This window comes from Artemia franciscana, chromosome 6 (assembly GCF_032884065.1).
Source record: "Artemia franciscana chromosome 6, ASM3288406v1, whole genome shotgun sequence".
NCBI lineage: Eukaryota > Metazoa > Arthropoda > Branchiopoda > Anostraca > Artemiidae > Artemia > Artemia franciscana.
In genome coordinates, this window is record NC_088868.1 from 37787439 (window position 1) to 37800163 (window position 12725).

The 12725-nt window shown below is 35.6% G+C and overlaps 1 protein-coding gene across 3 annotated transcripts in view; it reads right to left on the reverse strand.

Moving 5' to 3' along the window:
- Positions 1-11911, reverse strand: part of LOC136028383 (mitochondrial import inner membrane translocase subunit Tim21-like) — a 28502-nt gene extending 16591 nt beyond the window's left edge. Inside the window, exon 1 of one of the 3 annotated variants that reach the window (XM_065706194.1) lies at positions 11813-11911. The gene's annotated coding sequence lies outside the window, so the exon portion shown is untranslated. Of the gene's footprint in view, positions 1-11775 lie in introns of all 3 variants that reach the window. The other 2 variants (XM_065706193.1, XM_065706192.1) reach the window with 2 other exon arrangements.
- Positions 11912-12725: the final 814 nt, after the last annotated feature.

The following is a 12725-nucleotide window of genomic DNA, read 5'->3' on the forward strand; positions in this document are numbered from 1 at the left end:
ATCCTAAGAGCAGTCACACATAGATGTAGTAGAAGCTGCAAGAAGCCGCAGTTGGAAATAGTCATTATTGTAATCACAATCAGTTTAATTTGTAACCACAAAAGCAACAGATGACCCTGCAATTTTCAAGTTAATACCCTTACCTGTTCCTCAGATATTGCAGATAGGCTTTTTGATAACTTAGATTCATACACTTTTATTTTTATTTAGCTCAACATACCCCTCAACATCCTAAGAGCAGTCACACATAGATGTAGTAGAAGCTGCAAGAAGCCGCAGTTGGAAATAGTCATTATTGTAATCACAATCAGTTTAATTTGTAACCACAAAAGCAACAGATGACCCTGAAATTTTCAAGTTAATACCCTTACCTGTTCCTCAGATATTGCAGATAGCCTTTTTGATAACTTGGATTCATACACTTTTATTTTTATTTAGCTCAACATACCCCTCAACATCCTAAGAGCAGTCACACATAGATGTAGTAGAAGCTGCAAGAAGCCGCAGTTGGAAATAGTCATTATTGTAATCACAATCAGTTTAATTTGTAACCACAAAAGCAACAGATGACCCTGAAATTTTCAAGTTAATACCCTTACCTGATCCTCAGATATTGCAGATAGGCTTTTTGATAACTTTGATTCATACAGTTTTATTTTTATTTAGCTCAACATACCCCTCAACATTTCCTAGGAGTAGTCACACAAAGATGTAGTAGAAGTTGCAAGAAGCCACAGTCACATTCGAAAATAGTCACAGATGTAGTCACAATCAGTTTAATTTGCAGCCATAATAGAAAACAATAGTAGTAATGGACCTGAAAGTTTCAAGTTAATACCCTTACCTGTTCCTCAGATATTGCAGATAGGCTTTTTGACAGTTAGTGGTAACGAACTGTAGTAAGGAGCAACACGGCTCAATAGTAAAAAAAACTCTAAAAAACGGAATGTTAATACAAATGGTTACATCAAAAGAATCGCATTTTAATGCTGATTTTTAATATATAAGTTTCATCAAGTTTAATCTTACCCATCAAAAGTTATGAGCCTGAGAAAATTTGCCTATTTTTAGAAAACAGGGGAAAACGCCCCCTAAAAGTATTACAATCTTAACAAAAATCACACCATCAGATTCAACGTATCAGAGAACCATATTGTAGAAGTTTCAAGCTCCTAACTACAAAAATATGGAATTTCACATTTTTTTCCCCAGGGACGATCGTATCGACTCAGTAGTCCTAGAATGTCGCGAGAGGGCTCATTCTAACGGAAATTAAAAGCTCTAGTGCCCTTTTTAAGTGACCAAATATATTGAAGGGTACCTAGGCCCCCTCCCACACTCATTTTTCCCAAAAGTCATCGAATCAAAATTCTGAGATAGCCATTTTATTCACCATAGTCGAAAAACCTAATAACTATGTCTCTGGAGACGACTTACTCCCCCACAGTCCCCATGGGAAGGGTTGCAAGTTACAAACATTGACCATTGTTTACATATAGTAATGGTTATTAGGAAGTATACATACGTTTTCAGGGGGATCTTTTTGGTTTCCCGGGGGGGGGAATTTGAGGGGGGTACATGGGAGGATCTTTCCATGGAGGAATTTGTCATGGGGAAGAGAATTCCAATGAAGGATTTTCTAGCATTATTTAAAAAAAACAATGAAAAAATAAATATGAAAAGTTTTTTCAACTGAAAGTAAGGAGCAGCATTAAAACTCAAAACGAACAGAAATTATTACGCATACGAGAGGGTTCACTTCCTCGTAATAGCTCGCTAATTAAGCTAAAGTATTTTTAGTAATTTCAACTATTTATACTACTTATTACAATAGAAATAGCCTTAACTTAGATTTGCCTCTCATTCAGACTATCTGTCTTGGTTTTTTTTTCTCCAATCAGACATAGCTTAATGGCAACATAATACAACCGTTAAATCACCTGCAATCACAGGAAAACAAGCGTCCGAAGCCTAACTCTGTCTTGCTGTCTCCCTCTCTCTTTCACTCTCTCTCTCTCTCTCCTGACTTTAGCATATTTTTTCTTCGTTTTCTTCTTCTATCATTCTTTATCTAGTTACAGAATGCCTTTTTTGCGTAAATTTTTAATATTAGTTCTTCATGCATCCAAAGCATGTATAATGCTACATATTTTGATTAAATGATGCTATATTATGTTTGTGATAGTTTCTATGGTACAAAAAGCCTATTCTTGGGATTGAGAATAATAAACGCATCAGTTTCGAGTTTATAACAGTGATCCTACTTTTTAAAAAATGTAGAGGAGAGCAAGACTTTTCTTATGAAGATACAATACAAGGTATTTTTACAGCCCCTAATTCGTGACCCTGTGACTCACTATTCTTTAATTAGAACGAACTTGAAAATCTGAAAAATAAAATGTTTGATTTCGCACGAGATTTATAAACAAAGATTGAACTTTGGTGAGATTATCACTTCCTGAATTTTTTAGATCACTTCCTGAAGTTTTAAGAGCATCTTACATAAATATTTAGTAGAAGTAGATTTTAAAAATTTCTCATTTGCAGGTTTGACGATATCAACTTCATATCAAACATGATGCTTTTCAAAGAACACAGAACAGGATTCCGTTCCGGGCTTATATTCAGACGTGAAGATTATCATTTACAAGTAACCATTCACACTGAAAAGCCAACTGCATCTTAAGGATTAGTAAAAAATCGAAAAAAGATAATCAGGAAACTACTGTTGAAAAACGCAAAACAGTCAATTTGTTTTGTGTAGCTCCAAGGACGAAAAATCAAAACAGGGACAGCAAATATAAATAGATGGCGGATCAGTGCAATAAATGGCGGAATCAGTGCAATAATAATAGATGGCAGACAGTGATCAGAGCAATAAATGGTGGCTTAACTCATGATCAACTTCAAGAGTTTTTTTTTCTACAGTAGGAATAAATACCCCATGCCCAAAGGTATTTACCAAATAGGAAAAAGAAACTGGTGTAAATTTAATTATAACACTTTACCAATATCTCATCAACAATGGCAAGACGGATCACAAAATGGCTTTAGAAGCAAATTAAGCAACATTAAATTAAACTGATTAATTAACTAAATTAATCAACATTAATTAAAATTAAGCAACATTTATGAAAATACATTTACTGTGTTTGATTTTAAATTTCTATATTGCAATATTTACCTAGTGGTTAGTAAGATCATAAAACACTGAATAAAAAGAGCTAGTTGAGATCATCAGTCATTTGTAGATTATTTAGGCCATTATGTTTCAAGATGCTACTATTCAAATTTTGCCTCCAAATATAAAAAACAAAGCTTGATTGGCTTCAGAAGTGAGAAAACTAATAATAGTGGTGTAGTTGAGGCATGTGTGGTGGTTGATGGTAGCTGGTGTACACGGAGTAACAGAAATAGATACAAAGCCCTATCAGGCTGTTGAGTTGTTATAATTCTAGTCAAGAAAGTTCCTACATTTAGAGATTAGGAACAAATACTGCAGCATGTGCATGGAAGACAAAACCAAAGGTTCTAACTCTGTACCAGATCATACATGCTTTATGAACTGGCAGGGGCCAAGTACAGGAATGGAGTAAGACATATTAGTCGACGTGTTTCGAATGGAACCCACTGTGCACCAATTAAAATGCACTTGATTTATTGATAATGGCGATTAAGGCACTCGTTCAGAAATAATAAACATCAAATTTCATTAAGATCCGATCACTCCTTCATAAGTTAAAAATACCCCATTTTTTTCTAATGTTTCAGAATTAACAATTCCCTCCAACTCCCCCAAAGAGAGCGGATCCGTTCCAGTTATGTCAATCAAGTATCTAGGACTTGTGATTATTTTTCCCACCAAGTTTCATCCCGATCCCTCCGCTCTAAGCGTTTTCCAAGATTTTAGGTCCCTCCCCCAACTCCCCTCAATATCACCGGATACGGTCTGGATTTAAAATGAGAGCTCTGAGACACAATATCCTTTCGAAACATCAAATTTGAGTAAGATCCGATCACTTCTTCGTAAGTTATAAATACCTCATTTTTTCCAATTTTTATAATTAACCCTCCCCCTAACTCCCCCAAAGAGAACTGTTCCGTTCCGTTTATACATTTCATTAGGATCCGATCACCCAGATGTAAGCTAAAAATACCTCCTTTTTTCTAATTTTTCCGTTTTAACCATCCCCACACCCCCCCCCCCCAATGGTCGAATTGGGGAAACGGCAATTTCTAATTTAATCTGGTCTGGTTCCTGATACGCCTGCCAAATTTCATCGTCCTAGCTTACCTGGAAGTGCCTAAAGAAGCAAAACCAGGACAGACAGACAACAGACTGACTGACAGATTTTGCGATCGCTATATGTCACTTGGTAGATACCAAGTGCCATAAAAAGCTTCACCAAAGCCAGAGAGACGTTAGTTCAATGACCAAAAGATTTAGGAGGATGCAGCCCCACTCATATATGGACTAATTTTGTCTCTTTCAATATTGTTCTGTACTTTAAGTTGACAAAACTTACTTTTTTAAATCTTGATTTCTTGTTTGTTCTCTTTCCAGGGAAATTCCCACAAGACAATTCCATTCTAGCAGAAAATTCCACCCAAAAAATTTATTCCAGATGATCTGGGATGAAAAATTTTATTAGAGCACTTTCATTTGAAAAATACTACAACTTCTGATTGTTTTTAAAATCATACCAGTAATCCCCTTCTAAATGGAAATTTTCTCAGCAAAAAGGTGTTTTCTATCAAAGATTTTTTAGGGGAGAGGGGTACAAAAGAAACCTGACAAAATACATCAAAAATATGACATTGATATCTACTCCCTTATGATTTCTGGGAAATTTCTAATCTAGTCTGTTATTATGAAAGTAAAGAATAACACTAAACCCCAAAATGAGCAGAATTTATTCCGTACCGGAGGACTGTCCCCTCCTCATCTACACCACCACCACAAGGTCGCAGAAACTTCTGAGCGTGGTCATTGGATTAGAAATTGAGAATTTTAGTCCTTTCAGTGAGTGTGCAATTTTTTGGTTGAGGGATCCGTGGAGGGCTAGTTTCTAGAAGTATTTTCCAGTGGTTTAACGCTGGCCACCAAAAAAGGACAAGCAAAGATAAAAAAAGAATGCTAATTTCTTTTTTATAAAAAAAAGCTAACATCAAACAAGGCATGTTCAATGCCAATAACAACCAGAAAAGAACAGAAACGTTTAATAATAAGAAAAAAGGGACTGCAACTGATCAAGTGAAGAAGAGAAGGTGAAAATCAGAAATGTTTGCCATTAAAACTGAAAGCAATTAAAATCTAGCCTGTATTAGGCTAGACTCTTACTACCTGGATTTGGTTGGAGAAGCTTAAATACATTTGGTTTGCCTTTTTTGTACAGGAGGGTCAATTGGGGGTCAATTGTTTTTGGTTTTCCTTTTAAAAAGTGTTGTTTCTAGTTTTCTTATCTTTTCTTGCATAACTCTTTTTGTTCCATTCTCCTGGTTTCGTATTGTTTTTGTTTTTATTTTTTGTTGTACTAACACAAAACAAATAAATAAATATCAAAACGAGCACAACTTAAATTAAATATACAAATCAACCTTAAAACGAACACAAATATTTTACTATCGTAACATAAATGAAACCCAAAACAAACAGAAACTGAATAGAAAATCAAAGCAAACAAACATACAACATGTAAACCTTAAAACAAACAAATCTTTAATTAAATATGCAAACGAAGATTGAAACAAAGACCAATTAAAAGAAGAGTATGGGTACTGCCTCCTTCTCTAACTGTAAAAGTCTAAAACCTACTGCATCATGTGTGCTTTACTGATAATGGTGCTTTATTACAAGTATTTTCTTACATACTTATTACAACATTGAAAACAAAAAATTAAATTACAGTAAAATAAAATTTTGAACTGACAGGCTTTCCAGCAGTTGACATGATTATATATCAAATATTTAGTTTAACCTTATTTCTTATCAAGACTGTTTATGACAAATTTAGACCTACTGCAGATTTATCATATTTCTGGGCAGTGGCATATTTAGGATATCCATTCAGAGGAGCCCACCAGCTACAAGCTACCAAAAGTCCAGAAACTCACCAGCAATTAAGCAGAGGCGCCATTTGGGCCAAATCTTGGGGTGGGCATGAACTCCATCTAGCCCCCCCCCCGATTCACTTCGTGTCGCCTAAGAAAAATGCGGGTTTTGGCATCACATCGATCAAATATTCTAAGTAAAAACGCACTTTCAGCACCTGTGTTTTGCTTGGAAATGTACTGTAACCAAACGTGGAACTCAGCCACATTGACCTCTAAGATTAATCATAACAATGAAGAATACGATCAACGAGGTTAAGTGCTTAAACTGAAAGTGGAAAATTCAACCAGACTACAGGCTGGCATTCCTCAGCAAGAAACTTTCTTATTTAAGTAAACAATGCGTCGGTGAAAGTAATCTTCATTGCTATGCTGAGGCTTGTAACCAAAATCTCGGTTTTCCTTCAGCAGAAATCTTCCAGATTAAATATATTTACAAAAAGGAAAAACATAACAAAATAAAAAAAAATATTAGAACACTCAAGGTAACAAGGGGAGCCGCCGAGGTTTCATCTTTGCAAAATCGTCAACAAGCTGGTCTTAGTCCGAATTTTTTACTAAATCCTTCTCTGCAAATATCAAAAGGAGGTGACTGAGACAATCATCTCCTGTTGTAGACCGCAGGTAGTTTTTCACTATTTTTAGGCTAGAAAAGAAACGCTCATTGACGCTGTTGTCACAGGAAGTATGGCAGCAATACGAAGTACTTTAATTACTTCTGAGTAAGCAACTGGTAATGCCTGAAGATGGTCGACAATGTCTAGGAAGTTTTCTGGCTTTTCTCCTCATCGAACAAGAAACGCTTGGCATTACCAGCTTGAGATTCGAGAAGAATGTTGTCGATATCCAGCTCGCCGTAAAGAGCAAAGAAACGCTTGAGCAGCTCTGTGTCCATAAACTTGATTGAGCTTGGATCCAAGGCTTCAAGTGTACTCAGCACTGACAAGTTATCTGTGAACCTTCTGTCAAAATCGGCTTGTAAAAGGTTAAAAGTTCTGTTGTATTCTTGCTTTATTTCATCCGCCAAAGTAGTAGTCTGATTTCCAGATTCGATGAAATTATTTCCTAGTGTCAACAATGTCACAAATTGTTTCAGATTCTTGGTGATCTTTCGAGTTCTTCGATGTTGTCCTTTCTGACCAACAAAGGAGGGTCTAGTCGCGGGTTCATTCACAGCAGATACTTCAATTTCGAGTTATGTCGCAAACTCTTTAGCCTTCTCGAAAAGCGATACGAATGAAGCATCTGAATGCAGGTCGGTGAGTTCGCTTCTTGTGGCCTGAATCAGGGTGCGCGATCGGGAAATAACCAAGTCAATGGCCTGGAGCTGCTGGGACAGCGAGTTCATCACTCGCATAATTGCTTCTATGTAGTGCAATTGGAAGATAACAAGGAACGATTCCATCTTCTTCTGGGGACCAGCTACCTCTGCCCGTGAAGATAGAGTAAACCTAAGATGAGTATATTTTGGTGCATTTATGTTTCTAGTTTAGTTATGTAAAATAAACTATAGTAGTAGCCAAGCTCTCGCATCCATCCAGGCGTAGGATTGAGAACCAACAAAAGGTACTAAATTACCAATAAGAGTATAGTACATAACATCCATCTACTGGATGAAAATCTGGAAATAATCAGATACTGGATGAAAATACTGGAAGAAAATCAGAAGACTGTTTTTCTGCCTCTTTCTCCTTCTTCAAGGCTGTCAATTTCTGCTTTTGAGCTCCTGACAAACTCATGATAACAAACAAATAAGATATTGAATCAACAAGATCACAAACAATTCTGTCACTCAAATCCCAATCCTAAGGATGACTTTATACTAGCTAATGTCTATTAATACCTTAGGTTAATAGGCTTAATTGTGTAAAGTCTTTTACTTCTCTCTGTAAAGTGTGACTTTCTCTGTGATGTTCTTTAGAGTCTTATGGTAGCATTGGCCTACAATCTGGAGTTTGACCAGTAGAGGATGTCAAGCGTCTCTAACTATCATAAGGTTTATGCATTGAGTATAAGTTTATGTGTCAAGTATAAAAATGTTTATTTACACATATGATACAGTAAATGTACATAAGATGAGGACAGAAACAGAATAAGAACTGACTCGAGTAATCTAAAATGGTGGCTTATATTCACTAAAACAAGGAAATAAACATTGAAACATTTGCCACAAACTGACCTATTTTAATCTGTCAACTTAGAGGAATTACTGCAAATATTCAGAATTTATAATATTAATATAATCATCTAGGAAATGAGCATTTGATGGAACTTGAGAATTTAATTATGTATCTAACCTACTTTCAAAGTTTACAATGGTTAATAGAAAATAGCATAATTATTATGGCTGGCAAAGGGCCCTTTGTGGTGGAAGCTTGGGCCCCTGGAAAACCTAGGGTGGGCATTTACCCACCCCTGCCCCCCCCCCCCAAATTACACCTCTGCAATTAAGTATATTACTGTCTACAACTATTTTTTTAGCTTATTTATTATTATGCCACTAAAAAAAAGATAAAATAATGAGTTCAACTAACCAAACTAATGACCTCTAATCTGGCTAATTCTTGAATCAGATACAAAAAAATAAGTGCTGTAAATAATACTTACATTTTAATCCTTCTTATATAAAAAAAGTTCTACTTATTAAAATACTACTTATATAAGAAATTTTCAATATCCTTTTTGATATTGCAAGACCATTCATCCTGCACTATCCTTTCTTATTTTATGGGTATGTTTGCTTTAGCACGCTAGTTGAATACTTTTCAGAAGCCATGATAAAAGGGAGAATACAATAAAGAGTGAATGCACAGTTGGAAAAAACCAGTTGTTGCACACACCAAGAGTTCTAGAAATTTTATTGGGATGATGACTCACCTCTAGACCTCCATTCAGCAGTTGGCTCATCAAAGAGGGCTAGTCTTAGAGAAACAGAACTGTTCATGTTTTTGGAGCTTTGTCACAACCTCAGCTAACACAGCGTCAACAATAAAACAAGGGAAGATAAGTTGGATTTGAAATGCTGTAGCTTGATGGTTAAGAAATCCCACATCAAGTTCTTCACATGGCTGCTTTAGGTATGGAGAAAAGATGGTCATTGTAAAAAAGAGAAGTATCTGAAAAAGACAATCACCAGTGTTGATGCCTTGGTGTTAAGGAGGGAGTCCCAACACTTCCAGCTGTCTGGGCTGCTTTTCCATAAAAAGAATGAAAATCGACTCCAACTAGCTCTTTCAGTACAGACTTGCATAGTTCTGTATATAAACAGAAGTTGAAATCAAACTAACTTTTTCCCAAGATTTAGAGGAAAAATGAAGATGAACTAGATAATGGCTGCTATAAAGGAGTTGGTTTTCTCCATTAGACCTGAATTGGACTGGTTGTCCACAAATCTCTCCAGTACTTCAACAACAGCAAGGAAAAGCTTCTGAAAAGTGACCATACTATCATGCCCTTCAACTCACCATATGTCACAAAAGTAAAGAAGCTTTTGCCTTTGTTGCATGAGGCAGAACAGAAGCTAATCACTCAGTTTGTTTAGGGGAGTAGGACAAAAATGATAACTTCTTTTTAAGTCCAGTCTTGAGGCCTTCACTAGGGCATGGTTCAAATAATGCAAAGCATGATACACATAAAAAGTAAGTGAGTACTGCTTTTGTATCACTACTTGAGTGCCCTTGTACAATATTGCCAACATTGAAAAACAAATAATTCAAAAGGAACTGAGAGGAATAAATATGGCTACCATCAGATCTCAAAGGGATATGTATGCTAAGCTATGAGTTCAATTTGAAATCCCTCTACAAAAGATGAAATGGCAAGGCCACTGGATAGGCCTAAACCAGTTAAGAAAGGAGCAAGGCAAGATTTCATTGCCTCACCTTGTTATTTCAATAATTATGTCCTTCATATGTTGTCCAGTCATGTGATCCAAGGGGTTGATAAACAGATCAGGAATGACATGTTTTAATATAATTTTATGGGCTTACTCATTTCTCCTTATTTCCTTCTTTATACAAGTAGGCCTATAGGGAGTTCAAGATGGTGCAGGGGATTTTCATAAAATGTTGATTTGCAATCCACACATCATCTTAGCTGCTCTCCATTGCACTTTTATAATCTTTATTTTATTAAAGTGAAACCTTGAAAATGGAGCAACTGCTCAAGTGAGGCACAAGTAAAGCATTTTGAGCCTTAATTTCTGATTTATGAGATTTTTGAGGATTCATGGCCTAGAGCTAGCCTGTTTCTTAAATTTAGGGGGGAAAGCTCTGATATAGGCTGCTTAAAATCCTGCTTACATGACAATAATTGCATTTTCAAAAACTAAAGGCAATGAGATAGACTGAAAACCCAAAATGAAGGTAAAACCTCATTTTTCAAATTTTAAACTGTGTAGACCTGTTATCTATGCAGTCTTCTAAAAATAATATAGCCTATAAGAAAACAGTAAGGATATCCAAAGGCATAACTAGCTGGATCTTTTTTTTTGGGGGGGGGTGTTTTTTTACTGGCTGGCTGGTCATTTTACCAACTCATTTCAGATGATCTTGCTATTAAATTTACTTTATTTTTAATTGACTGAGACGAACCATTTTCTATTGGTTTTATTCCATTTTTTTAATTGGTCTTTTTGTGGGTAGTTATAAGTCAAGAATGAAGGCTGTCAATAAGGACATAAGTACTTGAAAAGGAGTGGGAGAAGAGACAGCAGATGTTCAACTGGGAAACATGAGCCCAAGGTCCTACCTGCCTGTAGGAGCTTAAGGCTCTAACATGGATTAAGGTTAAGGTAATGTTAAGAAAACCATTCTTACTTCATAATATGTGGAATAATTGTAGCAAACATATTTCATGCACAGCTCCATTATAATTTACCCTCAAACAACCCTAATAAGCAAACATGTATCCCAAATTGTGCATTTTGTTCATTTTGCTGTGTGTACTCTAGTTTTGGTATAAGCCTAGATAAGCCCCTTCATAGACAGAAACATGTCAAGAAAACAATTGTTGCTTTATAATATGCAGAATCATCATATTTGACATATATTGCATGGGAAAAACCTTTATCTTTGCTTATTTCATTTTTGAACAATTTTTTTAAAGTTCTGAAAAATAAGCATGGATTCAATAAGCATTTTCTTCATTTTCAAATACAAATTAAACATTACCATGTACCATCTAATTATTGCTTATATCACATATTAATAGAAAAGAATGTAAGAAATTAGGTTAAGCTAGCAGATGGTTGAACATTTATTTGGGCACATTTTTCAAGACATAGAGAATAGATGCAAAAAAACTTGGAAATTAGGCAGAAAAGTATAAAACAATGAAAGAAGAGAAGATAAATGTACTCCTCATGCAAAATGTGCTAACCATGATTATTCTACATAGGCCATTATGAAGTAGGCTAAGAATTATTTTCTTAACATGTCTCCTTATGTGACAGGATTATCTAGGCCTATACCAGTGTTTCATTCCTTAAATTAGATCAACTGTGATAGAATCTAAAAACCAAAAAGGAAATAATTATTTGGCCAACAGGCTATGTCTGCACATTAGGGGGGGTCTAAAGTAAAGCTGAGGTGCAGTCAAAATAACAAAGAAATGTTATTTTAACATGTGTCCTTCTCAATAGCCCTAATACTTATGCCCACTTGCCTAATAAATACCAAATGAGTCGATAAAGTTGCACTACTTTGCAGCACTATTCCATTATATTAGTATTTTCCATAGTTGAAAATGTGAGCAATTTTTAAATTTTTTGCGCTTCTCAACTATATAATAGCTGGCGCTGAGAGTAATATAATGCCAGTATGCTATTGAAAAATGCAACACGCTATTGAGTGCGACAGAATAACCTCCTATTCACGTAGAGCACTGATATGCGAAAAACCACTGCGGATCACGTTTAGCCCAAGAACGCTCCTTTCGGTTTTCGGCAACAAGCTTGCGATGAAAAAACCCTACACATAAGGTTAAAAAACTTGTGGATTGCGGAGGAGAAGAATATGGTGGCAGGTAAAAGGCAGAATTCAGCCTGGAGCATAGAGAAGAAATTCTGGAAGCTCCATTCAATTACAACAGCAACAGAATTTAGCTTTTAAATTTTTCATTATTTCTAAAATATTTAAGTATTCTTAAGTTATGGAAAATATTGTCATAAAATAGTATAATAGAAAAATAAAGAATAATTAATCAAAACTTTATATTATATCACGCTGGTGGCGCGGTGAAGCAAACACATTTATGAGCTCGAAACACCCGGAGCAAATGGGATGTCTATTGTTTGCAAAGATTATTTCGCACTTCGTTGTGCTTGACAGTATTTATCATTGTAAATATCAGAAAATAATTATTAACCCTTAAAGATAACAATGGAAAAGTGGCAGGAACAGTTAATAAAACACTGTTGCCACCACCAGTTGGCTACGATCATATAAAAGATCTTTTGTTTGAAAGAAATGGCAGCCTTGACTTCTAAACTCCCTCAACGAGTATTCGTGAAACCGAGCGACCAAAGCTATGAGAAAATTTAAAACTAGAATATCTAAAACTAGTGGGGTTTTTCCACTGTCCAACTGTTTGCTAACAATGTTAGCTTGGACAGG